The 27,897-nt window shown below is 45.0% G+C and overlaps 1 protein-coding gene across 1 annotated transcript in view; it reads right to left on the reverse strand.

Moving 5' to 3' along the window:
- Positions 1 to 26,602, reverse strand: part of NXT2 (nuclear transport factor 2 like export factor 2) — a 52,844-nt gene extending 26,242 nt beyond the window's left edge. Inside the window, exons 1-2 of the mRNA XM_019487805.2 lie at positions 26,383 to 26,602; positions 16,707 to 16,800 (exon numbers count right to left, since the gene is read on the reverse strand). The gene's annotated coding sequence lies outside the window, so the exon portion shown is untranslated. The remainder of the gene's footprint in view (positions 1 to 16,706; positions 16,801 to 26,382) is intronic.
- Positions 26,603 to 27,897: the final 1,295 nt, after the last annotated feature.

A 27,897-nucleotide genomic window follows, 5' to 3' on the forward strand; every position in this document is an offset into this window, starting at 1 on the left:
AACAAGTTCAATGATTGCTGTACTGCACACGATGTGCAAAAGTAGCTGAAAATAAATTTTACACCCAGATTTTAGTGTTGTTCATTCAACAAAGGAATTGAATAGTGACCAGCACTTGGCAAACATGTCAAGAGCCCTCAAATAATCTACCTTCCCTATGTGCAGTGATAGTTCTTAAATACATGATTCTTACTTATACAATCTTCTGATTTACTTTATTTCCAAAGAGACAAAAGTAATCTGATTTTCTAAAATATTTATGAATGAAAAAAGGATCATACGTTTTCTTGCTAGCATTGCATGTTCTCTGGTGGATGGTACTGTTAACACTTTAGGGAACAATTCTGTCCTGGCAATGATGACCTATGTTCTAACTGGCTGCTTCCATCTCTAAATTCTATGGTTCCATTGTATGTAGATCACTCTTTTTGCTGCTGCAACCCTATTAAAATTAGATTTAAAAAATCTGAATCTCAGATTCCTATCTGGCTTTATCAAGAGATATGGAAAACTTTGTATACAATATTAACAATGAGGGAAGGATTCACATCCAAGTCCACTTTCAGCTTTGAGAGATATGAGTAAATGAGGTGGTTTTACTTGCACAGAGTTTTGCTTTATGTTTTTCTGTTTGCTGTACAATTACACAGCAACTCTATGATAAAGCAAAAGTTGTGCCTTCTATTCAGGAGAGGATGGTAGTGGTAATTTTGTATGAACATAACTTATGATAAAGGAAGATGAAAAGTGGGTCCTTTTGGCTATATTTGAAATGATATGATCAAGGGAAAAAATGAAATCCAGAACATACAGAGCAGGAAGCAGTCATTCTGTTAACTTTGCACTGATATCTTTCAGAATGACCCTTACACCACTAGCAATTTAGCTATACCAGCGGGGAATACAACATGGGCTAATTTACCATGCTAAACTCCATGCTGATGCAGAAAGAAAGCTGCCAGTACCAAAATGAACTTGTTTGAAGCTAGTTCAAATGTCTACACTCTACTGATGGCATTATGACCACAATGTAAACCCATCTTCAATGAGGCCTTGTGGACTTAGCATTGGATTGAGACTCAGGAAACCTCGGACACCTATAAATAGCAGTAAGGCTACTCTGATGCACTGTAATTACAGCACATTGGAGCAGACTTGATTAATCAACTCGGTAATTGCCATGCTCCAGCAGACTCCAGCATCTCGTGTATCATTCAACAATCTCTAATTAAAGCACACCCCCCACCCTGCAACCATTTTTCAGTGCAGGAGTGCTGATACACAAGATGCTCTGGGTGCTTTAATTAAAGCAGCAATCAGAGCCATTCTAATTAAAGCACCAGCCCCCCCGAGCATGTATATAAATGCCCCTGCACTCTATTTCCTATTCTGCCACTGGTTTGCTGGAAGACCCTGGGCAATTCACCTTTCTGTAGCACTGCTGGCATATTTGATGTTGGTAACTAGGTACCATCTATAACATGGAGTTAGTGAAGCTCACCCTATTTGAAAATATAAGAGCTGAGTATTGTTATTCTTCAGGGAAGTAAGCACTGCACCTGATAGCAAGCATTTTGAAGGTGAGCAGACCCAAAAACTGGAGCTTAAGCTTTTTCTTGTTCCCTTCTTGCAGAAGTATAAAAAGGAGTGTCTACATGAAACATTTACTGCAGAGTAGACTAATTAGCCCCACAATAAATGTTGTGTGTCTACACATGCATCCCTATTAGGCTGGAGTAAATTAATGATCTCCTCAGCAGAGTAATACTATCCTGCGGCAGGGTTTTTTACTCCACAGCAGCACAAGTGTAAATGTTACCCTGGCTAGCTAGAGCACGAGGGTGCTTCAGTGCAAGGGCTACCTGCTGCCTAGGTCCACAATGGAGTACCCTCATACCCTTGCCACCCCTGCAACATGCTGAGCTGGGGGGGGACAGCCTGGGCTGGCAGGTGGACCCCCCAGGGCCCCCTGCTAGCCAGGGCTGTTGCAAACCAATTCAACATGCTGTGGTCCTGAGCGCACATTCAAATGACATGCCTAGGAGCAATCAACTCTAGAGTTTATTGCTTCTCATTAATTACACATGTAGACACACCCATGAATATAAGCCCCCGAGTTGGAGATCACTATTAGTGAAGGTCATCTTCTCTGTTAGTTTCTCCTAATGATAGTTCTCCTTTCCAGAGTCTATGATCCTGGACTATCATTCTTAGAAGCTCTACAGTAATCTTTCTAGGAAACTAACTTCTACTGAAATACAGACCTTCCTGGCAGTAACACCTCCTGCATAGCTTGAATCTCACTTACTTTTTTCTCTCATCCTAGCCTAACGCAACTACTATGACCTAACTACTGTAGTATTTTTTTCCTGAATCATTTACAGCTTGAACAGAACTATGCTTCTGAGACATTCAACCTAGACAGGCTCTCTGAATATTAATTTTCTGTACCAAGAAGGCATCAGTAACAGAGGGGGAAAAATTTCATTTGAAACATCTTTGTCTTATATCAAGGGCTCACGGTAAGACTCCAGTTGCTTTTGCTTGAGTAAGTTTCTGATTTAGGGGTTTATGACCTCCAGCTTCACTACTAGCGTATAGCGTTCCCACTGTGTGCTGAGCAGAATATTCTCATACTTTGTATGAGAAGTGTAACTTTAGTAATAATTCAAACAACAACAAGCTATAAATATTTTTGCTCAAGCCCAGTTGCTCGCAATACATTCTTACCAGACTCCCTCTCCCAAGTTACCACTAATGCTCCACTTACGTTCTGACTGAAACTAAAAAAATTTGTCTGCTAGAATGACTCAATAGCAATTGCAATGTACCCTTATGCAAGGTTCAAGTATTTGATATTAATGATTCAACAAAAGAGCCCTCTACCCTACTAAGACTTTAGAATCTGGTATTCTAGTACACCCACCTACAATATGGAATAGAACTTGCTTTGTGTCAGTTTAGATATCCTGGATCAAATTCAGATGTGACCCTGATAAGGTTCTTTGGGTTAGCTAGGATAACTGAGAGGAGAATACGGTCCTTTAGCTTTTTGGCATTACATTGGTATAACCTGTTTTAATTATTATTTGCAGGGAAAATTTCCAAATAGCTTGCACTAAAAACATTGGTGCATTAATACTGCAAGCACACATTCTGCTCAGCGCACATTGGGAATGCCAAGTTAAGAGGACTGAACACTGCTTTAATCAAAAACTGTTGTGCTTTGAGAGTCTAAATGCCACAACCATGAAATAGTATTTAAAAGAGAAGAGAGAGTTGTTTGACTGAAAAGTACTGAGCTGCAATAGGAAATCTGGCCCTCTGGATTGTGTTATTTCCTTTTGTTTTTCCTGGGTCTGATCCTGAACTCATCAAAATCAATGGCAAAGCTCTGATTGATTTGATTTTTCACAATCAGGGCCAATCTTTGATATGAAAACGTCAGTATAGTGGGAAGGCAAACAAGGTTTCTTTGGGTAAATTCTTTTATTAGGCCAACTAAATAGTTGGAAAATTGTTCTTTGCAAGCTTTTCAGCACAAACACTCTTCTTCAGACATAGGGAGAGTCTGCTGGTGTTGTGTGATCTCCTGGATGGAATAGAAGCCAGTATGCAAAATGCAGGTCTGTGAAAATGCAAATACATGGCAGTGAGATCAGAGGCCATGGGAGACAATAGGTGCGAGACAGGTAGGTGGGGGGATGGGGGGGGAAGATGTGGGGATGTTGACCTGGTGATAGACTGTACCTGGTAAAATGCAGACAGGTTACCTGGGGTTATCGGATGGCAGGAAGGTTATAATGTGCCATAAATCCAATGTCTATATTTAGTCCATGATTTTTTGTATCCAGTAGATTTATGAAGTTTGTAGGCTCATCTACGAAAGGTGTTTTGTATATTGTCTTTGAGGATTAGAACTGAGAGATTGGAAAGAGTGGTTGTCTTGTGAGAAGTGCACACCCTCAGGTAATTGGGTATTTTTGTCTTTGATAGATTTTTGGTGTGCGTTCATTCTGGTACACAGTTGTTGTTTGGTTTCTCCTATGTATTTTCCATCAGGGCATTTTGTGAACTGGATGAGATATATAACATTTCTGGAGGTGCAGGTGTAAGATCGAGCAATGGTGATGGTTCTGTTGTGGGCTGTAGTTATTGTGGGAGTACTGGGGATATGTCTGCAGGTTTTACATTTCTTGTTGGGTAAATGTGATATCTTTTATTAGACCAACTAAATTGTTGGAAAAATTATTCTTTGCAAACTTTCAAGCACAAACACACTTCTTCAGGCATAGGGAGAGCCTGCTGTTGTTTAGTGTTCTCCTGGATGTATCGTGGGAAGAACACTTTACTAATATTTCACTCTCCAAAGAAGTTAAAAGAGAAACCTGCAAAAATCCATCCTTCTTTCCTAAGTTTCCCACATCATGCTCTATTATGCTTGAATTAATCCTGTTTAACATTTGGCAAAACCTAAATGGAAGACTAGGTTTTTCTTGGTTTCTTTCCAGCTTTAGATCCAAGTTCTTTACTGATCAAATTATTGTGAACTTTTTGCACTGACCTCAGGAGGAGTAGAACTGGATTCTTAAGTCTTGCGCTTTGCAAACCTTTGATATGAGCAATCTTTAATCTGGTAAATGTTCCCATTGGATGCCCACTAGTATTGGTTTGTAATTTGTTCTCATTTAAAGCCACACAATCAGAATTGAATATCCTCCAAAGGTGAAAACAAATCTCTTCTAAAAAGAACCTCCTATTACTGAGTGTATTTGGCAGCCTCATGAGGTGAGCAAGGGCTGGACAAAACTTGAAAAACAAACCCTGAAGGCAGTAGAGGGCAGCATTGTTGTCTGTTTTTGAAGCAGGACAGCCTATGTCCTGTGCCTGTGAATTAAAATTAAACTTGTAAATTAGTATCTTTTTCACTACACTTGCCAGCCTTCACAGCACCAGTTTACCATTGCCACAGATCTTCTACATTCCAGTGGTGGGTCTTCCTTTCCTAAATTAAGCTAATAAACATCTGTTTTAAATTTGTATGACATACTTGTTAATAATGTCTAATTACACTACACAGATTTAACAGATGTGATGCTGTTTACAGGAAGGCTTCCATCCAGGCCACTGATTCAGCAGGGAAATAATGTTGTGAGATATCACACTTCAGCCTAAAAGCTTACACTGCAGAATGTTTACAGCTGCTCACTGTGCAGCAATTGTAGATACTATCATGTAAAACACTGAATCCTGTAAGACGCTGAATGTTACCTGTGAGACAGTGTTCAGATCCTCCCTCGAAGTTAATGGGATTACTAAACCAACATAGGTACTGACACTGGGTAAAATCCGGAGATGTGCTGTCCATGCACAATTCCTACTGGGTCAAATCCTTAGTGAACTGTTATTGAAGAGTTTTGCCTGAACAAACCCTGAGTGAGAATCCTAGGTTTTGGCCTGTTGATTTCAGTGGGATGTGGATAACTCACAGGTGCTCCGCATCCCTCAAGCTGTGGCCCATGTTAGTATCTACTGGACAAAGCACTAAACCCACATGTGTTTCAGATTGTATTTGGATTAACCAAACTGGAATGGGTTCAGTGAAAGCTACTGCTGGAGCCCCATTTTCAACAAAAAAACAGATGTATTACAACAGATTGATTCAAGCAGGATCTCTCAGATGCAGTTAGACTCCCACAAGCACTCTGAATTCTGCACTGCTTCACCTCAAATTCTCATCATATTGAAGCACCAGGAGTCTAATGACTCTTATCCTGATAAACATCCCTCCTGGTTTTTAAAGAAAAGAATGACCTTCCTTATACTGACACTCACTAAAGAAATATTAGTTCCATAAGCCTCCGAGCTTCATATAGTCAAGAATCAGTGACTTCTCAGGTCTAACCTACATAGCACCTACAACTAAGACTGGATTTTCAAAACAGATTAGTGCAGAGTATTAAAATGACTGCTGGGTGCAGAGCAATTTTGGAAATCTGGCCCATGTAAAAGCTAATGCATTTCAACTAGAAATAACTTCAAGCTGTTCAGCTGCAACAAGTTACTAACATGGCTAACTACCTCTCTCTGATCTAGATATAAATACATAGAGGAGCCTGCCCCCTGTGGGACTCCACAGAAACCTCCTACCATTTTGATGTGGATCTATTTATAATTACTCTTTGCTTGCAACTACTGAGCTGGTCATCTATCCACCTTATAATTGTTTTGCCTAGCCCACATTTCTCCAATTTGTTTATGAGGTCATGTGGGACTCTGTCAAAAGTCTTGCTGAAGTCTGGATATACTATAGCCACAACATTCCCTTCATCCAGCAGCTTTCTTGGTGAAGGAGAGCAAGTTTGTTTGGTATAGTGGACTTGTAGTAAATCCATGCTGGTTGCTTGTGATCAGCCTTTCCTTCTTCAAATGCTTGTAAATGGACTTCCTTACAATATGCTCCAGTTACTTCCTGGATATTGAGGTGAGGCTAACCAGTCTTTATTTCCCAAGGTCCTCCTTTTTGCCTTTTTAAAAGAGGGGCACTGTGTTGGTATCTACAGTCCTATGGTATCTTGTATGCCTCGCAGACCTTTGTATATATTATTGCTAAGGGCTCTGGGATCTCCTCTGCTGGTTTCTTCAGTACCTTGGGATGAAGTTCATCAGGCCGCGCTGATCTGAATTCATTCTAACCAATCAAAAGATCTCTGTTTATTTTATCTTATCCCTCAGCTTTTCTCCTTCCATATTCATATGATCCTTGTTATGTCTGGTTGCAACCTAACTTTTTTGAGGACTGAGGCAAAAGAGTTGTTGAGCAGCTCCTTCTTCTTTGCATCTTCTGTTAAGAGTTTTCTTAGGTTATTTAGTAGTAGACCCACAGCTTCCTTGGTCTGGCCAATATATTTATAGAGTCTCTTGTCCTTAGCTTGCCTTCCCAGCTGAAGGTCATTCTTTTTATATTTGCCTTCCTGGATTTTGTCCCTGCAAGTTCTTGCAGTTTCCTGGGATACTTCCTTCATGTTCTGACCATCTTTCCATTGCCTGTATGCTGTCCTTTACATTTGAGGCATCCTAGAGGCTCTTTGTGCAGTCCCATTGGTCTCTTGCCATTCTTCTTGTGTTTCCATCATGTTGAAACAGCTTTTTGTTGGGCTTCCAATATTGTGACTTTTAGAAGCTTCCAGCCCTCCTGGGGTTATTATTTCCTGAATAAATCTTCATTTTCCCCTGCTATATAGCTTTGGTGACAGAGAAAAGCCATAAAGGTGAAGACATCCCCTAGGAATCTGGGGATCTCTGGCTTGTAGAGAGCTGGTATATTCAGCTCAACTTCTGAAACCCAGCAGGGAGGTTGAAAAGGTTTTAAAAAGAAAGGAGGAGCCTGCTTTTCCCAGTCCATGCAGAACTAGGAGGTACTGAAATTAAGATTTCATTTCACCATTCCTCAGGCTTAGAAGTTATACAGGGTCTAGAAAATAGGGACTGTAAAAGTAACTAGATGACTTAAAGTAGGGTTGGAATGTTACTGTAGCCACAATGGTCTAGGAAATGTATGAGAGGCAAGGGGTTTTTGTGAATCAAAAGTGGAATCAACTCTTGCAACAAGAGCCCTCACAGACAGCATACCAGGACACAGGAGGGGTCAGGAAAGTACTACCCAGAACACCAACATCATTAACGTATCGCAGTCTAACATTTCTCCCACCTATACACTTGGTCCAATAAAAGATATCACAAAACAACATTGCTGAGGTTACTTAAAGCCACCTCTGCCCTGTCACTATCCACTCCAGGAAGTGTCCAATATGCAGCTTTTATAATGTTATCTTTCTAATCAATAAATAGCTTAACACTCTAAACCAGACTACTTTTAGGCCAAGGCTGTCTCAGTATTGCCAACTCAGTCTTGCAGTGTTTGGTATCTTCTGGAAGGCTTGTATCCTTAAGTCATGTGAACATGTAGGAGTCTTAGCTTTCATTAATAAAGAAAGTTTTGAATCCTCACAGTTGGAAAGAAATATTGAAAAACTAAAATGGATAGGGTCAGAATCCAGAAGATAAATTTAAAAATCCATAGGCAATATAATTAAAAATGTATGATTTTTAAGCCAAACTAGTAATTTTTTTGCAGACTAACTCATGATTTTTGAATGTTTAGGTTTGGCAATAGTAGTACTTTGGCTTTTGACTTTGGACAGGATTTTGGGGGAAAGAGCTAACACAAGTAATAGATTTGGTTCATCTTAATAGACTTTCAGAGATGCATTTTATTCTTTTCTCAGCCGTTTGCACAAAATTGTGATTTTTAATGGTTTTAGCAGGATTTATCTTTGCTGTTAATGCACTTTCATTATGAGTTTCTCAGGATTGTCATGGCAGATAAAGGCAGTGTAAATAAAATGTATTAGTATAATCTAAATTATACTGATAAGCACTTGCTGTATGCCTGTATGCATTGATACTTCCTAGCTGCAAAAATATATAAAGGACTACATGTTACCAGGAACAACTAGTTATTTTGTATAGTTCTTTATACTTAGCTCATATGAGTTGCTTCTTTGAGCCAGATCTTGAGAAATAGAGAAATAGATGGAAAATTTGTCTTTTTTTCCACTGGAAATGTCAACTAAAATGAAGTGGATTTTTTTGTTTAAACAAACAACATAAAAAAACAAACTCAGCTATTTACTGGCAACAGGTTTTCATGTGTTTTGACCCAAAGACACTCCCCCCACCCTGGTTTTCAGATGTTTATTTTTTAAACACAAATTCTTGCATGGAAAGCACACACTTTTTTAGAATAATTTAACTTAGTTGAAAACCCAATTTTCCTTTAAAAACATTTTTGATGGAAAATTTGTGACCGAGCCCTGGATAAAGCATCTGCTACTCTCAATAAAGAAAAGATGTATTTCATAAGCTGAACACCTTTCAGAATTTGACCTTGTTCTTAATGGAGGTATTCATGTGAGTAAGGTTAAGTCGGGTGACTAGGAGTTGCCTGGACAAAGCTATAGTTTGTATGCTCCCTGTAAGAGGCAGATTAGTCATACAGCAACATATTCTGAGTTCATATTACAGTTGACTCAAATAAATGTTTGGCTTCACTGATTATGACACAATAACGAACTAGTGAATAAAAATCACCTAATATCGATGCTAACAAATGTTTCTCCTAGGCTAAACTTGCCTGTAACTATTTAAAGGGGAATTATCAAGTAGTGCAAGCCCAAAATGTAGAGCATTTTCTTTTTTGTTGTATAAAGGAAGGGTTGAAAAATCTGGTATGGGATTTAAATATGCACATGGGTGTTTCTGTAAAAACGGTTTGCTTTTAAAGTCAAACATTCCCCTTGGATATTGTGAATACAAAACAAGCAGTATTGACTGAGTGCGTGAGAATCACTAAGCGAACAAACCAACTGACCAGTCAGGTTTCACTGGCAAACACCAAACAAACAGCAGAAATGGTCAAAAGAAAATTAAAATGTTAAAACAATTTTTTCTGTTTTCATTATGGAAGCTGTTACAGTAACATAGGTGAGAGTATTTTGATACATATATAAATATAAAATATATCTTGACAGTGTCTCTTAATGCCTTGAGGCCAAATTCTGCCTGCACTTGCACCTGTGCAACACTGCACTTTTAATGGGAGAGCACAGATATAATGAGGACAGATTTTGACGCTTGATGGACATTTTTTGCTCATGCACACTTCTTGAATTGTTCTGTAATTAGAATATCGTTTAACATATGTAGGATTTTATCCAAAGCCCACTTAAATCAGTGGGAATCTTTCATTAATGATAAACTCATTGGTCATATATTGGCTTTACTTGCACCCCTGTAAATAGGGCTTAAATCTAAAAAAGGCAATGAGGTTGCACAGTTGTAAATCTGAGGGAAGAATGAAGCCTAATGTTTTCATTAAAAATATTTTGGGAATGTGGGTAGCAGAGATTTCTAAAGAAAGGTGGCTCATCTATGTAACCTAGTTTATATAGTACACTCCATAGTTCAGCTTAATGTACTTAAGCAATCTCTATCCTGGGAGATGGCGTAACTTTAACACAGATTAATTAGGTTCTCACCATGACTATAAACAACCTAAATTGTTTCAGGAATATAAAATTCAATCTGCTTTATCCTTGCTCATTACATAGATTATGACACATTGACTGAAAAACAGTCACATTTTACTGACAAAGCCAGTATATCTATTTTTATCTTTGGAGCTATTTGTTACATGATACAGAAAGCAAAGCACATCATATTGTACTTTGCAGCCTGCTTTACTTGTCTCACCAGTTTACTGATTTACATTCAGTTACATTCGACTTCTACCTTTTGTTTATAACTTATTCATATTAATGAAGTAAATCTCAGAGGAAGGTTTATGTAATATTAAAATTTGGCACTTCTTTAGGCCATTTAATTCCTTCCAGAGAAGGACTCAACTAAAAACTCTGAACTGGGTCAGAATCATCCGTATTTAGAAGTCTGTTTATCAGCTTGAGCTTCCTTTATTTAGGAACTGTGAAACTAGTGCAGCTCTCGGGCTTCTTTAACTTGTAACCCTGTCTGAGTTCAGAGAGGATACCTCACGCAGACCTCCTCCTATCCTTGATGCTTCCTCTCAATATCCAGTCCCCATTGAATGTCCCTGTAGCCAGAGCTACTACAGATGCCACAGCATACTGGCAACTGCTGGTCCATGAGGGGTTCCCCCTGGCCACTGCTCCTCCCCATTGCTCCTGGTGGGCTCTCCAGGCACCCCCTTCACTTCTCTGGGTTTCACTTTCCTGCCCTCATCCCAGGGAATGGGGCATGGCAGGCTGGCCTGGCTCAGTTGCAGCCTGCAGTGCTGGGGAAGCCCATGGTACAGCAAGAAAGCCTGCAGCGAAGAAGGTGAGGGGGGTGATGCCTGCCTGCATGCACAGTGCAGCATTTGGGGAGGGGGGTAGACAGCCTGCCTGCATGGTACCAGAGGAGCTTGCAGCTGGGTGGGAGGGGGCGGAGGTGGGCATGACATTCATGGCTGATGCAGTCTCCACAGCCTACAGCCACTGCTGGTGCAGTTCCCATGGTGTGCAGCTCCTGTCCACTAGGAAGTTGGACAACACTGACATAATTAAACTTGTTTCCTTATATTTGGGAATGTTTTAATTTGGTTTGAAAACCCTTTTGCTTGTGGCCTGTCTCAGATTGCTACTATAAGGCCTTTCATTGGAGTATCTCCAAGTGCTTTAAAAATATTACCTAGATCAGCATTTCTCAACCTGTGGGTCACGACCCAAAAGTAGGTCGCAAGAATATATGAAAGGGTTGTGAACAAACTTTAAAAACTGATCAGTCGGAGGAGCTAGAGGCTGGGGCCAGCACCTGTGCTGGACCTAGCACTGTAAAAAGCTGCCCTGATGAGCAGCTCAGGGCTACTTGGCATCAGGAGCTTCTGAGACATGGCCAGTTGGTGTCTGGGGACACTAGCCCCTTGTGCCAGCTGGACTGCTGAAGCAGCCCTAACCTAGAGTGCCCCTGAACCCTCTAGCCACTGCAACAGTCTGGCAGTGGAGGCTGCTGCCTGGCTGTGACCTGCTGCCACCTGTGACATCATCTTTTCCCTTGGACCTACAGCCCCATGGCTGCGTGCCTGTCAGACCCAAACGGGGACTGCATGGCAGCCTAGGTTGTGGTAAGGGCACTGCAGCAGAGCCACCTGCACCTCTGAGCTGGCTGCCAGTGGGCTGTGGCTACACAGTTGGCTTTTATGCGGCACTGCTGTCATGTCTTCTGGTGCTCCTGCTCTGTGATCTGGGCAGCTACTGCCCAAAACAGGTGCTCATTGCAGTGGCCCTCTTTGAACTGTCAAAGCATGTCCTCTTGGCCCCAAATGGTTTTCCCTGTTTAAAAATGGTAAATTAGCTGATTAAAAACCCCAAATTCTCTCATTAAAAATGTAAAGCAATTTGGAAGCCTACCAGTGCCTCTATCATCATAGTAAAATTAATTCTAAATATCTACACACTTTGGTGTTTGCTTTTGGTTTTTTTATCATAACAAATCAGAGCTGCCCATGCCTGCTTTGCTTATCAGGATGTGGGGCACTGAGCAGCATTGGGATGCCAGTGCCCCTCACTCCTGAACCACAACCCCTGCCTGCCCCCACTAGTTTCCTCCTGACAGCAGCTCCATCCCAGCACCAGGAAATGAGTCCTGCTGCAGCTGTTTCACCTGCTGCTTTGTGGCTCTGAGTAGTGCCAGCCCTTGCTGTTCTGCTCCCTGTGCTTGTGCCCAGGCCCCAGTAAACCCTATGCCCGTCCTGGGAAGTTCTTGACTGGGGTTCTGGGACTGGGCTGGGCAAGCCCCTTCCCTTCCAGGCCTGCCTCCTCCTGCACAGGATACTCTGTGGGGTCAGAGGGCTCCAAGCCCTGCTCTGGCAGCTTCTCCTACCCAGAGCACTCCCCCGTCCCTGACTCCCATCTCTCTCTCTCACACACACACACACACACACACACACACACACACACACACACACACACACACACACACACACACCCCTGTGCCACCTACACCTCTTTCCTCAGCTCATCACACCCTCCAAGTGGTTCCAGGACCAGGAGCCCCCCCATGCTGGGGCCACATGTCCCAGCTCTGGTGTGGGCACAGGGCAGGGGGTAGTTGCCCCTGCAGCCATGGCTCCCGCCAGCAGGTCCCATTCCATCTGGCGGCTGGGCAGGGTGTGAGATTTGTGGGGGGATGTGGGGTTTGGGGGGGGCAGGGGTGTAGAGGGGTGGGGTTTGGGGGAGGTTTTAGGGCTAGGTATAGGGTTTGTTGGGGGTGGGGTTTGTGGGTGGATTGTGGGTGAGGGTGGCGGGGGTAGTTTTTGGGTATGGGGTTTGTGGGTGGAGGTGTGGGGTTTGTGGGTGGATTGTAAGAGGATTTATGGGTGAAGGGAGAGTGTGTGGGGTGGGGGACACTGTGTGGGATAGGAGAGCCCCCCCTCCCCCAGTGGCGCACAGCCCCCAGTGGCAGAAGCAGCCAGCAGTTGGCCATTGGGGCATTTGTGGCCCATTGCTGGCAGAGCCCTTCAACAGCATGCAGCGGTGCCTGAAGACCTGGGGGCTCCATGTAGCACATAAAGATGGTCCAGCCTGCTGGCACTAGCCTGCAAACAAGACTAGGCCAGCTCCTGCTGCCACCTGGAGCTCCCAGCACTGCAGGCAAGAGCTGTGCACCATTGGGCTGGGCTAGCTCCTGCCTCCATGGATCTGGCCCAAACCAATGGTGCACGGGGCACATGGAGGCGGGATCCAGCCTGGTCCTGTGTGAAGGTGTGTGCCAGTGGGCCAGGGTGGCTCTGTGTGCCACATGAAGCCCCTGGGTCTCAGGCGGCACCACGCAGTGCTAGGGGTCTCTGCCAGCAGTGGGCCACGAGCGCCTCAACAGCCTACTGTTGGCTGCTGCTGCTGTTGCTGCTGCTGTGGGGGAGGGGAGCTGTGCTCTGTGTGTGGGGAGCAAGTGGGGTATCCTCCCTATTCCCACACAGACCCCCCACACTCACAGAGTCCCTCCACCTCCACATCCCTGCTTACCTGGGACAGAGCCTGGGTCCAAGACATTGCTGCCATGGTTCTGGTTGCCATGCCCTGCTTCTATTCCTTCCAGCATGCTGAGGCAGGGTGCTGGAGAAGTCGGGACACATGGCAGGCATGGAGATGCTCTGACCAGGTGCTAGAGCATCTCTCTGGGGGACCCAGCCTCCAGTTGCTTCAGGGCATGCTCCAAGAGCGTGCCCTGAGCCGCTTTTTTCTGGAATGTCTTTTTTGAAAGCAGGATTTCCCAGTATCAAACTTAGAGTCCGCGCTGCAAATATGGCATCTCAAACTGCTTTGAGACACTGCAACAGGCACGTGCTTACTTGTCTGGACGTGGCCTTCATTGCTACAAGTCAAAGGCAGATTAAAGCATAACCTTCTGCTCAAAACAACAGTCAACAGACCATCAGAATGGTTACTTGGCAGGTGGTTTCAAGATGCATATCTGGGACTTGTTTTGCTAAGGATGGGGAAGACTAGGAGAGCTATGCAACTTTCTCACTCTCCCTGTGGAGGTGTAAGCATATAACTGAATATGTCATCAAGCACTTTGCAGAGGTAGCTGTTACAAAGTAAAAGAATGCACTTATTCAAGAAAAAAGCTCTGTGGAAATTAAGGAATGCTCAAAGCCCAGGGATCCCTAATCAAATAGTCTCAGATTCTTTGAGTCACCTCGTATGGAGTGAAACTCTTGGCATATGTCCTGCTCAGGTATATGGTATGAGAAAATGTAGGCTTAAAATTACTGCACTTTACACATACAAAAGGAAGGGAAAATGGTATCATTTCCTGGTTTTAAATCTCCTTAGGAATCCTTAGCTTTGAGTAGGCCCTTTACATGAGGCTATTTTCATCAATATTGTACTGCTCCAAGCATTTCAAATATTCAGTCTCTTAACAGTAAGGAAGCTTTTGTCACATATATAAGCATGTCCCCTAACTCTGAGATATGAAATGAGGAGGCACTGGATCAACAAATGTATTGCATCTTTTTGTGCATCTTCTGAAGCAAGAAATGGGGTTAAGTAAGAGCTGGGAGTTAGGGAAGGGGATTGCTTACAGGTAGACAAGCCAGCAAGTCTGAGAGCAGAATGAAACCAAAGTCAGAAGTGAAATGGTCATCTTGGAAACTCATGGCTAAATGGAATGGACTAACCACATTTGAAATCAAGAATCCACCAAGTGATATCAACACAAAGCATCATCACCACCACAAAGCTTTGGCTTAAAATTCTTGCTTTATGAATATTTCCTGTATTATAGGGAAAATAATGGCAGGACAATCTAATATCAGTATGGCATTTGATTTAGATATATTCATTTTTATGCATGTCTTGTAACCTAATTTATTTTCCATAGCGTTAAAAACTTGTATGTGCAAACAACCATACCCTAAGAAGCCAAATGACCACTTTTAAAACTCTATTTCAGTGCTTAGAGATCACAGTGATTGGTGTGGGACAGACATTTAGGTCAGTATACAGAGAGAGGTAATGCTTATTTTCTAATAGCCGTCCAAGATAACGTGGTTTACAATCAAGCTGCTGGCAGTGTTTTTAGAGAGGGGATTTTTTTTTTAAAGGAAGCTCCATAATATTTATACCCCTTGAGCACTGGAGAAAGGTAAATAGAAAATGACAGTGATTTTCAATGAGAGCCATTATTCCCTTACATTTCCTTAGCAATTTAAGGAGATAAGCCATTAAGAGTATCTTTGTCTCATTAAATATAGACACTATTTGTACTGTCTGGCAAATTAGTGTGCCACCTGCCTCACTTTAACAAGAAACCCTGGCTAGATTTTGAGTTTGTCGTGAGACCCTGCACCAAAAGAAAATATTTGTTCTGAATATTTCATATGGCTGCAGTACAGTGAGATACCATTTTAAGTAAAGCCAGGTCTTTTGCATGGCTGTGCAGTATTTTAAGCTGCCATCACACCAGTGATTCTGAAATACATTTGTATAAAGCAAACTATAAAGTCAGTGGCAAATTTTCATTAACTTCAGTGGGAGTAGGAACCAGCCCCTGTTTTAATGTAGTCAATAGAGCAAACTGAGAAGTGTGCAGAAAATGTAACTGATAAGTGCTGCTGATACACAGCCTCATCTCTAGGGCTGCAGTTTTATCAGATATCTTGGCTAAATGTCAAACAATACCATCAGCTATTTGAAGATAAATATTAGCCAGAGACTGTCTCTGAAATAATTTCCCCAAGCACCATTCAATTAACCTACTTGGCTAAAAGGTGATGCAAAAGTCAATATTTTGTAACAGATGCCTGTGCTTCAGTTGAAACTAATCAATAGACATCCAAGCAATTTCAAATTAAAGGCCGATATAGACAAAGTTAAAGAGAAACTATCAAGCAGTTTAGGCACCAAATGTGTTCTAACTGAAAATAGCCCTATTATTTGATTCAAGCTATTCCCTGGGTTACATTTTCAATATATCACTGTTTTTATTAAATTTACCCTCCTTCTGCTGAAATAAAAACAAAAGCCCAGTTACAGCTGCCATTTTAGAACCCCCAAAACCTTGCATGAAGGCTCCCTGCTAGTTCTACAACAGCTATTAACTATGTCCATGTATTTGCATTCCTCTTAGTTTAGCAGATTTGGAATATAAAACTGGATATCGGGGGGCCTTCTGTTTGTGGCACAGGTGGGCTAATAAGCACAAAGAGGGCTAAATGGCACTCAGCAGTGTTAATTAGTCCACCCAAATTGCTGTAGGGACATGGCCACATAACCTGTAATTTTGGGAGCCGCCCATCCATACCATAATGTAATTTAGGGTGCAACTGCTGGGCATGGTACGTGTACTATGGAGACATAGCATATGTCTCTTGAAAATAAGTCTTAACATCTCAGCCATTTAGGCAAATTTTGCCACTGAGCCTATGTTATTCTTGATTTGTAAATGACTTACTAGACTCGAGCATCAAAGAAGGCAAGAATAAACAGAAATATCAGTAAACACGACGTCTGTGATGTAAAAAAGAGCTTCTTGTTTACTAAAAAAAATCCTGTTTATAGAATGAGATGTCAGTAGAGACAAAAGAAATGGCTGGGTTGGTATATCCCCCACTTATACTTTACCAAAGCAGGAGATAGGACTTATGAGAATGCTTCCATTGTACTGCCTTGGCTTCATGTAGACATCTTCACATCTCTGGCTAGCTATCCTTTTTCCCTGCAAGAAGAGATCAGAAGCTTACAGAAGGATCATCGCCTGTAGCTGTATGAGTTTCTTCTGTTACCCAGCCTAGAAAGCTCAAAAAGAAAGATTTCACTTTCTGCCAAACAAGTGACCCAACACACGGAATTAGTGATTTCTCTGAACATAGACCCCTTGTGATGACAGGACTTTGTAGCCTGTCTATAACTGCCTACATCTTTCTTCTCCTTCTGATATTCATAAATCTGGCTCAGATAACCAATCCCAAATTGGCTATACTCCTTAAATTCCTGAATGTGTGCGCTATTTTGAATAATGAATGTTTGCTTTGATGGAGACAGGCCAGTATCTGTCCTTTTTCCCTAAACCAGCTCAAATGTTAAAGATAGGAGATGGTCCAGCCCCTGTCAATATAATAATTTTTAGAACTATGGACACAGTTCAGTCTCATCAAGTGATGTTTGGCCCCAAAGTTGACAGGTGGGACTGAGTGACAGCAAACCCAGGCATAAACCTACTTCAAATCATAGTGAAAAAAAATTGGTTGTCAGTAACTAGTTTTCATATCAGTAAAGAAAATTATTGGGTTGGCAACTCTACTTGACTGCAGCAATGGTTTATACTCTACAGCTTCCACCCCAGTGGTCTCCAACTCATCCCCACACCTTTGAATCACCTCCACCCCACACCATGCTGATCCTCAACCCACCCCTCAGCCTTACTTCCTCCCTGCCCTAGCATGGACCCCCCAAAGAAGGACCACTGTCTGCTTACCTGCCACCCAGCAGTGTTACAGGGCATTGGGAGGCAGCACCAGGAGCAGTGCTAATACCAGCACATGGCTGGAGGTTAGGGAAGGAGTTATGGAAAGTCCCATGGGCCACAAGTACCTGGGAAGAGCTCCCTCCAGGGTACTAATCTTCCTCATGGACATAAGGGGAGCATCCAGATGAGTGCTCATGTGCCTGTTGCAGCATCTCCAAACAGTTTGAGATGCTGCAAGAGGCACGCTAAAAATGAAAAAATGTTCCCCCCACTGAATATTTGTAGCATGGACTCAAAATTTGATACCAGGAAATCTTGGTATAAAAAAACAACACAGTGGAAAAAAAGCAGCACAAGGCATGCTCCTGGAGCATGCCTTGACACAACTGGATGCTGATTCCTCCAGAGAGATGCTCTGGCATCCAGCCAGTGTCTTTATGGCTGCCCCATACCCCTGCTGCCTCGGCATGCTAGGCCAAAAAGGAGTGGGGCAAGGCAGCAGTGGTGAACCGGACACAGGAGCTGTCACAGGTAAGTAGGGATGTGGGGGTCGAGGGTGACTGTGTGGTTTCTGGCAGGGGGGGGCGTTGTGGGTGTGGGGTGTGTAGGTGGGTGTGTGAGGGGCATGGGGGGTGTGAGGGTGTGAGGCATGTAAGGGGTGTGGGGGGGTACCACATGCCCCCCCCCCATCTCACCCCTGTGGTGCACAGCCCCCAGCAATGGCAGCAGCAGCCAGCTGGGCCGCCGGGAACATGGTCTGGCACAGGCACAGCCCCGCAGCAGCACGGCACTACCTGACCCAGGATCTGCACATGTTGAACATTTCCAGCCTGACCTGGCCCAGCCTGTGCTGCCCCACTAGCATGCACCTTTGGACAGAAGCCATGGGTGGTGGCAGGAGCTGTCATGAGCCTGTCCAAAGGTATGCACTGGCTGGGCCAGGCTGGGTTGGGCTGCCTCTGTTTGCCATGTACAGACCAGGCCTAGGTCAGGTGGTGCCACACTGCCCCTGGGCTGTACCTGAAGCGGGCTCTGGCCCCGATGGCCCACTGGCTGCTGCTGCCAGCACCAGGGGGTGTGCGCTGCAGAAGGGGGGGCAGCGGGTGTGGGGCAGCCCTCCTCAAACTCTCCCCACAAATCCCACACCCACAACACCCCCCACAAACCCCATATGCAAGGGGCAGGCAAAACAGCCCTCGGGCTGGATCCAGCCCACCAGGCACTTTCATCTGGTCTGCTCGGTCCCCCAACAAATTGTGCCCTGCCCAGCCCTTCTTCCCATGAGGGTGGGAGTGAGGCACCCACATATACATGCAGCCCCAAAAATGTATCCTACTGCCTGCCTCCCACCCTCGTGGGTGGAAGGACCTGGCTGGCCAGCCTTCAGCTTCCGTGTAGGGTTGCTGCTGCAGTCCCCAGGGACCTGGGGACTTGGTATCCTGCTTACTCCACGAAGCGGGTAGGGAAGCAGCAGGGGCGAGACTGCAGCTGGGCAGGAACATGGAGCGTAGGGCTGGGGCTTGTGGCAATGCAGAGCCCATGCCCAGGGGGACACGGCATAGCGTGGAACTGGGGTGGGCAGCATGTGGGGACTGCCCCACACTCTCACCATAGGCTACAACCCCAGCAAGCAGTGGCAGCAGCAGGGATGCTCAGGGTGCAGGTGCCTAGCAGTGTGGCTCTGGCCAGTGTTGCACATTGCAGCAAGGGGTGCAGCCTCCGCCAGATCCCCTGTATAACCGGTGCTCCCCACCACTCACATGCAGCCCCCACACTCACACAACAGGGAAGGAAGCCCCATGTGCTGGAGCCAGCTGCCTTCCCTGCCAGGGCTGTGCAGCACCAGAGAGAAGCCTCAGGTACTGGAGCTGGCTGCCTTCCCTGCATGAGGCTTCTCTCCGGTGCTGTGCAGCCCCGGAACAGAAAGCAGTTGGCTCCAGCACATGGGGCTTCCCTCCCTGCTGTGCAAGTGCAGGGGGTGCCAGTGATACAGGCAGCCCAGTGGAGGCTGCACCCCTTGTTGCGATGTGCAGTGCTGGCCAGAGCCATGCCCTACCGGGCACCTGTGCACTGAGCACCCTGCCTATTGCGGCACCATAGGGAGAGTGCAGGGGTGTCCCCACACCCTCCTAACCTCCCTCACACCCCCACCCTGCTTCCACAACTCCCCACATATACATAACCTCCCAACATACCCTATGGTCCCCCCCACACAGCCACATCCCCTCACACATCCCCCCACATCCTATGACACACACACACCCACACCCACCCACACTCTACACACACACACCCTCCACAATATACACAACTAAGAATTTATTTTTGAGCTATTATGTAATCACCTCCATATACACGATGCAAACAAATCATGACAAAAATATTTTTTGTAATAAAATTAAAATATATTATAATGAGTGTTTGACTTTTAGTGTATGATTTGTTTCGGTTCTGGCAACCCACCCTCACAAAAGGAATATTTCTGGGAGGCAAGGGGAAGTGGCAGTGGCAAAGTGGTTAGGGGTGGGATGCCTGGTCCCAAGATGGCAACAAGGGGGCAGGGCAACTGTCAAGGGTTGGGACTACCCATGAAGCCCTCAACAGCTCACCAAAACTCATTAAGTGGCCCTCCACCTGAAATAATTGCCCGTCCCTACCATACACTCACCCACAAACCCCAAACCCCACACCCCAATCCCCTTATCTGTCCCACACACCCATCCCCCTATACTCACACACCCTCACACCTACACACCCCCAAGAACCCCACACCCAGCCCCCAACACTCCTTCCCACCCCCTTCCTGCAAACCCCGCGTCCCTCCCACATCTCACACCCTGCATGCCCAGCTGCCAGACAGGATGGGACCTACTGGTGGAAGCTGTGGCTGCAGGAGCAACTATGCCCACATTCTGGTTAATGAAGGGGCTAGGGGAAGCTCTGATTTTTCTATGATAAAAAAACCAAAAGGAAACACCAAATCATACAGATATTTAGAACAATTTTATTATGATGATAGAAACACTGGTAGGCTTCCAAATTGCTTTAAAATTGTAAATATATAAATAAAATATTTCCCAACAGACCTCTCTTTCTCTGTCTAATAGTGGTGTTTCACTTTAATTGTGGAAGAACACCAATTTTTGGTATTTTAAAGAGTGCATTTGGGATTTTTTTATCAGGGAATTTGCAATTTTTAAACAGGGAACACCAGGATTCCTGCTAGTGAGGCAAGTGGCAGGACCCAATCAGAGAAGCCCACCCAGGGCTGGCACTGGCCATTTGTGGCTAGGAGGACATGCTTTGACTGTTCAAAGTGGGCCACCACAATGAGCACATCTTCCAGGTGATAGCTGCCCAGATGGCAGGGTGGAAGTACACATGCTGCACGAAGGCCAACTGTGCAGCCACAGCCTACTGGCAGCTAGCCCAGAGGTACAGACAGTTCTGCTGTAGTGTGCATGCCACAGCTCAGGTAGCTAGGCAGTCCCCATCCAGGTCTGGCAGGTGTGCAGACATGGGGCTACAGGTCCAAGGGGGCAGATGCTGACGCAGGTGGCAACAGGTCACAGCCAGGCAGCAGCCCCCACTGCCAGACTGCTGCAGTGAGTAGACGGTACAGGGGCCACTCTAGGTAAGGGTTGCTGCAGCAGTCTAGCTGGTACAAGTGGCGAGTGTCCCCAGATACCAAATGGCCAGGCCTCAGCAACTCCTGAGAGGAAGTAGTCTTGAGCTGCTCACCAGGGCAATTTTTTATACTGCTGGGGCCAGCACATGTGACCTTCAGCTCCCCCTGGATGCAGATCAGGGAAGAGCTGAGCAGAGTCAATTTGTCCCACACCAAAGTGCACGTTTAGGTATGTGTGCTGAGGCACAAATATCCGGTACAAATTTGTGCCATTGCTATTTGAGCTCCTGCAAGCGCACATTCCTGCATGTGTGAATGTGACCGAGGTGGCACTGCTGTACTCAGTCTGTGCTTCAACACTGCCTCTAGCTTCTTTTCCACCACAGAGCTTTAATCATCTCTGGTTGCTTTGTGTTTTTATGGACAGCACAATTTTTTAAAATGGATTTTATAGACAAGCATTTTTAGCCTGGTTATTTATGGAATGTCCATACATTTACAGACAGTTGGCAACCCTAGCCTTTGACAAACTTAATAGACTGATAAAACTAGCACTAATTTCAGAGGATTCTCCTGGAGTCCTTTAAATGTAGTCTTGCTAACAACAAAGAACACACAAGAATTTTGTGATCTCCAATTGAAGTTCTTGAGGCTTTACAAGTCTTCTTCAGTGATTTCCTAGGGAAACCCCCATCTTTACTGACAGCCAGGGGACCCTTGCAGGCACACAGAGAACTCCTGCTGAACTTTGCTGCTGTCCATGAGAATTTGAACTTGCTGCTGAACTTGGCTGCTACTGAATTCCATAGGCCTGACACCCACAAAACCACCACTGTCATCAGTGAAGCTTCTGACTGACTTCCACAGGCCAGGATAATCAGATGAGTATTCTTCCTATGTGCTTTTCCTTCTGCTCTTTTATTAGGTCAAGACCTTTTTATTTTCAGTAAATACTTTTGTGCAGGAAGTGATTATTACTTTCTATTAATTTTACAAATTCTTTCGCCAAGGGCGGATGATCCAGGGAAGCCCTAAAATTGGGTCACTGTATATATTCTCCCATCAGTCTACGTAGAGATTATATAGCTTCCATCCTGCCCCTGGAGCCACTGCTGACATAAACTCCATCCACTTGCTTCAGCTAGGATGCACGAAGACCATCAATTAGGCAGAACAGAAGGCTCAGAACTATGCCAATGGGCTCATGGTGAATCTCAGAGTGGTATGAGACAAAGTGCAGTGCTGGGATGAGCACCGAGGTCTCCTCCAAGTAATCTACTTCACCTAATGGCTGGTGTCTGGTATGCCCAGCAAAAGCAAATAGTCAGGGTTCATTTTGTCAGTAGTGGGGGTTGAGAGAGAAACTAGACAGATAGCTCTAGGCTGCCTGATTTATTTACCTATTGAAAAGCTGTAATTTCTGGAATGTGATTCCATGCAATGTATAGTATGTGAATCTTCCTGTCACAGATTTCATGATCTTATTAAGAACTATTAGAATGGATTCTCTTTCCCACTAAAGACTATGAATAACAAATTTTCTGTTGTTGCAGTGAAAATACTGGTTCACCAATGATTACAACACCTGATTTATTACTTCCTGGATTGTATTAGTCTGTTAATGAAGAATATGTTAAAAAACAAAACAAAACACAGTAGCTAGTAACTAAGGCAAATCGATAAAGCTGATTTACAAGAACATTCTTGATTTTTATCATGATTTAGCCAGCCAAAAAAGCCAATTTAAAAAAAAAAACAAAGCTTGGAGAACTGCAAAAATTGGGTTTTGGCATTGCTTCAAAGTTTATAATGACTAAAGGAATGTGAGTGTCCATTTTAATCTACCACTCCATGATCCCTTTTTTCTCCTGATAACAGACTTAAAAGTGTGGAGATTCTTTTCAGAGTTGTAGAATAGACCGAGGCAGAAACATGAGCAGATCCTTACATGGAAAATATTATTTGATTTACATTTCCTGGTGACTAAGAATGGATACAAATAGACTGAGACACATCACTTGCCTCCTAACTCAACCCTAAAATCATAAATCAAGCAAATTACTGGTAATGGGTTGTCCAGCCTTTCATATCTAGACCTCCAACTGAACCCAGCCAGTTCCGAACACCATTCAATTCCCAACTTGAAATTTGTTTCCAGTTCCTAAGAATAAAGTGCCCCTGTCAATGGGAGTTCCTGTCATTAGTGTACCAGTTAAGGCTAAGTGAGTAAAACACTATTTATCTCAGCTACCAAGTGACTTCAGGAATCTGAAGCAGAAAATACAAGCTAAGTGGCCATCTTCTGTACCTAGGTTTTACACAATATATGAGAATCTGTGGATTATCTCCAAATTCCCTTTTTGTGATGCTATATTTAAATTTCAACAGATTAATGTATAAGTGTTCAAGAACTGGTTCCCTGAGGAAGAGTATCAAATAAACTGGTAGAAGTGCCATTCAGACAGCCAATAATAAACTCACATGCCCCTGTTCTGTTGATTTATTCCAGAGCTATGCACCTGGGCTCTACAGCTGTCAAACATACTCCATCTGGAGTAACAGCTGTTTGCTCAATAGTTGTCATATTGTCTGACACAAACAATTGACTGCTAAATTTGTATTCGGACATTCTGTACTTAGTTTGAAATAATGGAAATGTCATATTTTCCTACTGTCCTGGGGTTTGGAATATTTTTTTTCCACTGTTCATAAGGTTTCTGAATTGGAAAATTGTTGTACTCCCTTAAGTCCAAATTTTCAAGAAGTAGTTACTGATTTTGGGACCCAACAAATTTTAGGGTGACCAATTTTTGCCACTTAGGAAGAGATTCTCAGAGGTACCATGACTTGAGTTGAAGTTGTGGGTGTTCAGCATCTATGGAAAAGTCAAATTCAGTGTGTTTCAATCCAAACAGGCACAATGAAATGTAAGTAAGAAGAAGAAGAAGAGTTATGTAGACCCTATCTTCAAAGAGAAGAGTCACAAGGTTGATTTAAGATGTCAGGGAAGTGACATGGCCAGATCAGTGGGCCAGGAAGATAAGATCAGTAGTTGCATTTATCTGAATTAGAAGGCAGGCTATATCTGTATCAAGGAGGGCATAGAGGAGTAGGTTAGAGTAGTTAAGGCAGGAAATGGTGAGTGTATGGATAACAGACTTAGCTGTGGAGATAGAAATACAAGGACAGATCTAAATGGAAACATTGGGCGCATCTACACATTGCCCTATGGTGACATTGTTACTGCGCCATGCTTTAGTACTTCCTTTTGGAAGTACTAAAGCATGGCACAATAACTACCTGTACTGCACTGTACATGCAGCACATGGTTATATTTAGCAGCTACTTCACCACAGCAGTGTGCTATAAGAAGGGAGACTGCCACTACAGTGAAGTAGCTGCTGGTCACATATAGACATTAGGGGTGTGTGAAATGGGCCACATTTGATTCAGATTTGGCCTTAATCAGGGACAGCGATTCGATTTGTTGATTCGGATCACTGTCCCCAATTCAATTCGGCTGAATCCAGTTCTGAAGATTTGATGCTGATTCAGAGAACCAGAGATTCAGTCATAGACACAGCTTTAAATGATTTTTCTACATACCTTGAGGTACCTGGCACAGCTTGTGAATGCTGCAATGCTGGGGCAGATGAAGCATCCAACAGGAGCATGGACGGCCTCCCTGCGTGTTTGGCAGCAAACCTGGAAGTGGACCGGAAGTACTTCCAGTCCACTTCCAGGTCTGCTGGCAAGCATGCAGGGGGTTCCCCTGCACCTGCCTGGCTCAGTGATTGGGTATGGGGGGGACCCTACATGCCCCCCCAGACCCAGGAGGCACCAGTTGCTGAGCGAAGGGATGCAGGGCATTCCCCCTGGCGGACCAGAAGTAGACTGGAAGTGCTTCTAGTCCACTTCCGGGTCTGGTGCCGAGTATGCTGGGGAGCCCCCTGTGCTCCAATGGGACACTCCATCTACCCCATCATCGCAGCATTATGAGCTGCCTGGTAGCTTGTGGTATGTAGAAAACACATTTAAAGCTGTGTCTATATCTGAATCTCTCTGAATCGATTCGGAGGGTTCTGATTTGATTTGAGAGAGATTAAAGAGTCTCCTGATTCGATTCGGATTCAGAGATTTGGCCACTGAATGGGGTCGAATCTCTGCCAAATTGAATCAGGGACTGAAGCTTTGCACAGCCCTAATAGACACCCGTGGACACTAATCACTGTGGTATGATGCATGCTATGGTGATGTAGTGTCATGTGTAGATGCGCCCATTGTGTATTATCAGCAGGGATCCTGCTTTTCTCTGTTTAAAAATTCTAGTTGCTCTGATAAAGGTCCAAAATTCTCTGATGAAAACACCTAAAACCCATGTTTTTTCCATGATTAAAGTGAAACACAGCTATATATACAAGAATCAGTTGAACATAATGTTTTATTGATATATTTACAATTGTAAAGCAATTTGGATGTCTACCAGTGCCTCAATCATTATAAATACCTATATATTTTGGCTTTTGATTTTTTTTTTTTTTAATCTTAGGAAATCAGAGCCCCCTTCACTCAGCTGTGGCTGTCCCCTACACTGCTTTGTGGCACTGAGCAGCCCTGATATGTCAGTACCCTGTCCCTGCCCCTGCCATTGCCTCTCAGTTCTAAGCCACAGCCCCACCCAGTCCTGCTCACTCCTGACCCACAGTCCCCCACCATCTCTGGCAATACCAGTGTCCCTCACTCCTGACCCATGCCCCCCAGGTGCCCTTCACTCCAGACCCACAGACCCCCTGGCCCTGCCAGTGCCTGTCAATCCCAACCTACAGCCCCTCTGGCCTTGTTGTTGCCCCTCATTCTCGGCAAGAGGAGGAGAGAGCCAAGGACAGAGCCTAGTGGGACCCAATAGTAAGAAGGCAAAAGAGGCATAGTAGGGACCCCATAGTAGGGGCAAAAGAAGAATTCCCTAAGGAGATAAATTAGGAATGGCTAGAGAGGTTTGACAACCACCACCAGATGAGAGAGTTACAGAAGCCCATCAGGATCCAGCCAGAAGAAACTGATGCTTTTAAAATATGCTCCAAAGGGAAGGAAGGACTATTCAGATGAAGTGGGGGCAGTAAATTGAAGTGGTGGGTTTTTAAAAACACTGCTTCAGTTTAGGGCCCTTTGAACCCCCGTGTCACGCATATACCCCGCTGACTTACCTGCCTCTCCGGGGGCAGGCAGAGGAAGGACGAGCTGCCAGCAGGTGGAGCAATCCCTGGGCTGAGGCAGGGGGGCTAAAGCTTCCCTTTGTGGCAGCGGCAGCTCCCCCCGCCAAGCAGCACCCGCCTGCAGGCATCCAGCTCGGGGGGCTTCCGGGGGACACCACAGCTGTGGAGAGAAGCACCAAGTCCCTGTGTAGTTCAGGCAGGCAGGCAGGCTCTAGGGGAAAAAAAAAAAAAAAAAAAAAATCAGGCTTCCTGCTTTTCTTGGGCGGAGCCTGCCTTCCTGGGTTCCTGCCAGGCTGCCTACTGGGCTTTCTGCAGAGCCCCTGAGCTGCACAGAGCCCAGTGCTTTGCTCCATGGCTGTAGGAGCAAACTAAAACTCCTCAGAGGATTTTTAGTTTGCTGCGCCCCAAGTCGTTTAAAGTGCTTTACACTGCCGAATTTGCTACAGCAGCTGGAATTAATGCGCAATACGCCACCGATATGTGAAAACACCAACACCACTAAGAGTGCAAAAGCATTTAGCCTGCTTTGAAGTGTCATGCACACACGCCTCTCATTTTGTCTACACATGGCCAATCAAATCATTAACTGATAGACTCAGTGAAGAACAGGGAAGCTGTCAGCAGAAATAACAGCTGCAAACACTGACTTACCTGCTTAGGACCACACTCTTGACTGTCTGTCAGTTCATTTAGATCACTACCAAGGTTCCCTCTGAGGTGCGCATACGCACGGTCGCACACAACTAAAAGTGTGGCCGCGCACAGCCTTTTCAAGGCCGCGCACCAGGAGAGGAGCTAAAGGTCAGCTCCTAGGTGAGGTGGGGGCGGGAGCCTGGTGCAGGCTCTGCTGGCTCTGGGGAAGTGCTCCATTCCTCCGCAACAGGGCCGGGGAGTGGAGCACTTCCCTGGAGCCGGCAGAGCCTGAGCTAGCCCCCAGTCCCAGCCTCCATCCCTGCCTTGCCTCACCTCGGGGAGGAGCCATTGCCTGCTCCAGTGAGGCTCCGCCAGCTCTGAGACACTGCTACACTCCCTGGCCCTGATGCCATGTGCCTCCTCGCTCCTCAAGGCCATGCTGGGAAGCGGAGCAGTGTCCCGGAGCTGGTGGAGCCTCACTCGGGGCAGGCAGCGGCTCCTCCCCGAGGTGAGGCAAGGCAGGGATGGAGCAGCAGGTTGGTGTGGGCTCCACCAGCTCCGGAGAAGTGCTCCACTCCCCAGACCTGATGTGGGGGAGCAGAGCACTTTCTTGGAGCCAGCAGAGCCCGCGTCAGCCCCTGGCTCCAGTCCCCGGCCCTGGCTCCAGCCCCTAGCCCCCAGCTCCAGCCTCTGGCCCCCGGCCTCCAGGCCCCAGCCCCCTTCAGTAAGCATCCCATGCTGGACCGAGGCGGCATGCTCACAGACCGCTACTCTTTAGAAGGAACATTGATCACTACATGTTAGCTCCACAAGAGGAAAGCAGCCCCGCTTCTGAAAAGGATTTGCCTCCACCCATCAAATGTGCACACCCCA

This window comes from Alligator mississippiensis, chromosome 8, assembly GCF_030867095.1.
Source record: "Alligator mississippiensis isolate rAllMis1 chromosome 8, rAllMis1, whole genome shotgun sequence".
Taxonomy (NCBI): Eukaryota; Metazoa; Chordata; order Crocodylia; family Alligatoridae; genus Alligator; species Alligator mississippiensis.